The 6,008-nt window shown below is 42.7% G+C and overlaps 1 pseudogene; it reads left to right on the plus strand.

Moving 5' to 3' along the window:
- Positions 1–272: 272 nt before the first annotated feature.
- Positions 273–973, plus strand: Rpl9-ps2 (ribosomal protein L9, pseudogene 2; annotated as a pseudogene).
- Positions 974–6,008: the final 5,035 nt, after the last annotated feature.

The following is a 6,008-nucleotide window of genomic DNA, read 5'->3' on the forward strand; positions in this document are numbered from 1 at the left end:
ATGAACAGTTCTTTGAAGGTAAAAATCTGGACTAAAGGAATAAACACTCAGACAAATGGACAATGCTAACCAGACAAATGGCCCACCTATGTGGACAAGTTGTCTGTTAGCAAAAGAAAGGTCACCTAATCCACTCTCTCTCTTCTTTTCTTCTCACTCTCCTTCTCTTTCTCCTCCCTCCATTGAGTAAAACTCCTTGAAAAAAAAACAAAACAAAACCAAGTAGCTTGCATATTTGAAATTTCTCATGTGCTATATTGAAATTTAGAATGCTCTTTGCCCCATCTACTGCGAGGATGAAGATCATTCTCAGCAATCGGACCGTCGACATTCTGGACAATGTCGACATCACTCTGAAGGGTCGCACAGTCATTGTGAAGGGCCCCAGGGGAACTCTGCAGAGGGATTTCAATCACATCAACGTGGAACTGAGTCTTCTAGGAAAGAAAAAGATAAGGCTCAGGTTGACAAATGGTGGGGTAACAGAAAGGAATTGGCCACCATCAGAAACATCTGCAGTCATGTTCAGAACATGATCAAGGGTGTCACACTGGGCTTCCATTACAAGATGCGGTCTATGTATGGTCACTTCCCCATCAACGTCGTTATCCAGGAGAATGGGTCTCTGGTTGAAATCTGAAATTTCTTGGGTGAAAAATCCATCCGCAGGGTTTCGACGAGAACAGGTACTGCTTGTTCTGTCTCTCAAGCCCAGGAGGGTGAGTTAGTCCTTGAAGGAAATGATATTGAACTTGTTTCAAATTCAGCGCCCTGATTCAGCAAGCCACAACAGTTCAAAACATGGGTATCAGGAAGTTTTTGGACGGCATCTATGTGTCTGGGAAGGGAACCTTGCAGCAGGCTGACGAGTGAGGACGCCTCAGTTTCCTGGCTCCAGAAACAAGATCCTGATCACAAGTACAGTTTGGGCTTTTCTGGGAGAATAAAAGACTTGTATATTGAAAAAAAAAAAGAAACTTAGAATAAAGTCCTTTGCAATAACACAAGTCTATATGATGACACATTCAGCCGGGTGTGGTGGCGCATGCCTTTAATCCAAATACTTGGGAGGCAGAGGCAGGCAGATTTCTGCCAGCCTGGTCTACAGAGTGAGTTCCAGGACAGCCAGGGCTACACAGAGAAACCCTGTCTCGAAAAAAAAGAAAAAAAAAAGATAACACATTCAAATCACACGAAAGTTATGTGTAAACATGGCTCCTCTCTCAACTGTTATCATTCCCCAGTTCACCCTCCTAGAACCCAAACATTAAAAGATGTCCACAAACTGCTGTTCCCTAGCAATGCTTATACACATGACTATTTGCTTTGATTTTCTCTATAGCATTGTGAAAGCCAGCAGTCTATATGAGGTTGGTCAATTAGGTTCACTGCTTGTATCATGGATATATCAAGTATACTTCCCTGGTCCCCCATTTTTGGACACTTAGGTTGCTTCCAACCAAATGCTATTACCAACAGCATCACTATGACCATCCTATTATCTCTTTCTTGACCTCTGTGAAATAATTCTTCTTCAGGTCTGTATTGAAGCTTAGTAGTAGCATCAACAGAATATGGTTAAATGAAAGACCTGAAAACATGAATGCATGGCAAGGAAAATCAATGACCAGCTCTGTGTAGGCACAGCCTTTGCTCTCCAGTTACACTGTTACTTCTGATGCTTGTCTATCCTGGAGGTCAGGAGGGAGGTGGAAACAGGAGCATTGAAAAGTTAAAGCCAGAAGAGCTACATAAGCAAGTTCATGAGCAATGAGACAAGTAATGTATGTTGGATCACACCTGCAGCCCTAGCCCTCAGAAAGCTGAAACAGGAGGATTACCATGAGTTTCAGCCCAACCAGGACTTCATAGTTGGAGGCTGGTTTGAGATACAGAGAATTGTAAGGCTTCTAGCTCAGTTGGTCAGAGGCTGAGTCTGTGGCATGGCTATCAGCTCACATATATTGGGGTGCTTGTTCTTCACATACAAAACCTTGGGGAGAATTGGGCATTGTTTCTGTGGAATAAAGTGACAGGAAGTTGACATTAAGAAAAATGGGCATGTTTGCCCATGAAAATGTCCCATTGACCTGAGATCTGAGCTTGTTCAGGGTTCAATAGCCAAGGAAGGAGTGACTGAACCACCCCAATAAAGTGCACAACAGCAACAACAACAATGAAACTTGACAAATAAGAAGTGTGTACACTTCAAAGTACTCAGGGTACTTTTAAATGCTTAACACAAATTCCTTCCAATGCACTTATATGTAGAAATCTAAATAGGAAATCAGTCAAGCCATATAACACATGTATGAAATCATGACTCCCTTTCTAAACACTTCCCATTCCATCCTGCTCACTGTGAGCCCAAACATTAATAACTTCTCACACATGGCTGTTCCCTGACATTGTATGCACACACAGAAGCCTGCTGTATGTATGAATTTGTGCCTTGACTCTCCCAGTAGCACTGTGGCATCCAACATTCTATATTAGGATGATTTATCAGGCTCATATATCATGGATAGATTAAATTTAATTGTATACTTTCCCACTGGTAGACATTTAGAGTGCTGTCAAGTATGCTCTGTTACAAACAATGTTGCTACGACCATCCCTGTGTCTCCCTTCTGTCATCTGTGACATACCCATGTCATTACTGCTCAGCTGTGTGCTCAACTTGGACATCAAACTCTTCAGTCAAAAGTAAAAGTACCCGGGCACTTTTGGGAAGACTGTTTGCACATGTTGGTTATATAATAGATTTCCACATCAGCACCCTTTGCTAGCCTGAAACAATTCCCTTATGCTAAAGCTCACCATAGATCCTAGACAAACTCTCTGGCCCTGTTGCTGACTGAGCTGTGGTAGCAGAAGGCTCCAGTGTTCAAAGTGAGGGGCTTTAAGACCTGTCTGCTCTGGGCCACAGTGAAGGTCTCTGCAGTTTTCACTGTTTCTTCCAACAGTGAACCATCAACCATCAACCTTCCTCCTTAGGCTAAAAATCCCAGCCACAATGCAGCAGCCTTATCTTCCTGGAATTTCAGGGAATGATTGTGAAATCTGAGATTCCACACTGTTCTGGCTGCTTCTTTCCAGTCAAGTTGTCACAAGGACACTCTGGGCAGGGCAGCCCGCCTGAAGCTAATTGCTTAACAGTAGCCTTGGAATATCTTGTTGGATTGTTTATTTCCCTGTTGCTGTTCAACTCTTTCTCCTGAAATTATTTGACTCTGCAGCAATATCCCATGTCCCTGGGATTCATCCAATTTCCTCTCAGGCCAGCAGTGTTCAGACTGTGGAATCTTGATCAAACCAAAGAAGCTGGCATCTCTATGAACCGATCCATGGTCCTTCCAGGAAGTCTGGGATTGGTTTCTCGAGTTCAAGTGTTTAGTTGGGTGTGGTTGCACATGAGTGAAATTCCTGCACTTGAGTGAAGTTCCAGTTTTGGCAGGTGGGTTGCTAATATGATGTTTGCATGGTGTACAAAGCAAGACCCTGTTTCAAAAAACATAACCAAAAGATCAGGCTGGAAATACTGGTCAATAGTATACCTAAATAAATCAACTAAGTAAACATACATAACATGTAATGATTATGTTAATCTATATTGAAATATTAACAAATAAATATAAAACATACAGTACAAAAGACAAACATGAAATCCTGTGCTACAGAGCTGGAGCTAACGGAGACTCTAAGCCCAGCCTCAGCTACAGAGTCTTGAGCTTCCTGAGTTACATGAAACCCCATCGCAAAGTGAATCTACATGAAAACAGACAAGCAAACATTAAAGTAAGTGGGGTTGAAGTTTAAGGCTGGGACTTCCTCATTCTCCTTCCCATTTATCACTCCAATTCTCCCTAGGCATCATTGGTGTGATGGCTTTGTACGTCTACAACAGCACAATCCAGTGCTAATACAATGAGAACTACATAAGCAATTTTCATCTTCTACTATCAATATTTAAAAGAAAAAGATGATAGGGCTTGAGAGATTGCTCAGAAGTTAGACATAGTTGCTGCTCAATAATGAAGGCCAGACTGAGCATCCCAGCACCCACATAGAAGACACCACTCAAGAAAACCTGAATCTAGTCCCAAAACAAGGGGAGAATGCAGAATTGTTGTGGTTTTATGGCTTCCAGTTTTCTGAGAAAAAAAAATGAGGTCCTGGTTAATGGATTGATCCTGACTCAAAAGACTAGGCAGAGAAATAGAAGAGAACACCGGACATCTTCCTCTGGCCTGCATGTGTGTGACACACACCAGCACAAACACACACTTGCAGAGCCACACAGAAATGAAAACAATAAAAAACTAAACCCTCCACTTAACATATGCTAATATATTGCTGAGACTTCTCAAATACTCAAATGATACACAAATATAAGGTTCAAAGCCAGAGAGATGGATCTGTGGTTGAGGTACTTCCTGCCCTTCTAGAGGAGCTAGGTCAGATTCTCAGCCCCCACACAACAGCTCATACCATGGGCCTCCACTTCCAGAAGATCGAAAACCTCTTTTAGTGTCTGTGGGCTCATCATATATATATATATACCTTGTGTGTGTGTATGTATATATATGTACATACACACACATATATGTATATTGTGTATATATACATATATATATGTATGCATATATTGTGTATGTGTGTATACACACACACACACACACACACACACACACACACACGGTATATATATTCAGCCCTTTCAGCCCTTTCCAGTCATACTAAAATAATAAATTGGTCAGGAAATTGATTGGAGCTGTGTAGCAATGGGGGAATGGGGAACTGGAGGTAGCCACTAGAAAGTCCCAGATGCTAGGTGCTACATCCACTCCAGTAGTGACAAGCGGGACAGGCCCCCAAAACCTGGGCAATGTCCCGAGGCGAAAAGTTCATGGAAACTTAGTCTCCTGGAATCGTGGCATCCTGTATAACAAATGCTCCAATGTCCTTGCTTTATTTGGTAAGTGGATCTGTGTGCTTTCCCTTAATATTGCTTTATTACAAGTGCTCCTAAGGATTGATATTTTGACATATAGCTAAGTTAGATTCTAGGCAGTTCTTGATCCAACCTTGGGAATGGATAGCTAAGTCACTGCCCTACACAGAAATTTACCATTATCTAGGAAGAAGGAAGTTTATGACCTAAAGAAGAACCAGAGTAGATACTTAGAACTATAGGTAGCTGAGTTACACCCATACACAAGTATTTACAATGGCCTAGGGGGAAGGTGGACTATACAATAGACTAGAGTAGGAATTATGGCAAGGACACGAAGCCCTTGCCCCTGGCTTCTAAGATTAAGTGGACCTTAGGTGGAGCTGTTTTTTGATCTCAGTTGTTAACATTGAATTTTATCCCAGTTGGTTCCTGCTAGTCCTTCCATGTTTGCATTCCTCTGTTTTGTGTAAGAATCCAGTAACCTCTGTGTACCTTGCCGGTGTGTCACCCAACTTCCCTATTTTCTTCTGTATAAAAAGTTTGATGCTCGATTTGACAAATTACTTCAGATCCACACTCCCTTGTGTCGAGTCTGTCAATTCCCGCCAACTCCTTGCCCATCTGCTCCAGAGACTTGTTCCACGAAGACAAGGGACCAAAAGGGTCTGCAGCAGCTAGAAAAGCAAGAGGCTCCCAGGACCCAATGGGGATGACATTAGCTGAAATGCCCAATAAAGGGGAGAGAGGACCTGTAGAGACCATATCCAGAGGTTAAGCACCGCCCCTGGTAGAGGGATGGGGCCACCCACCCATCTCCAAAATATTAACCCAGAACTGCCCATGTCTAAGGAAATGCAGGGACAAAAAGATTGAAGGAAAGGCCACTCAGAGACTGCTTCACCTGAGGATCCATCCAAACTGCAGACAATAAACACAGACACTAGTGCTGATGCCAAGAAATGCTTGCTGACAGGAATCTGGTATGGCTGTCCCCCTGAGGCTCTGCCAGAGCCTGACCAATACAGATGTGGATGCTTGCAGCCAACCATCA

The sequence above is a fragment of the Mus musculus genome, chromosome 11 (assembly GCF_000001635.26).
Source record: "Mus musculus strain C57BL/6J chromosome 11, GRCm38.p6 C57BL/6J".
Classification (NCBI taxonomy): Eukaryota; Metazoa; Chordata; class Mammalia; order Rodentia; family Muridae; genus Mus; species Mus musculus.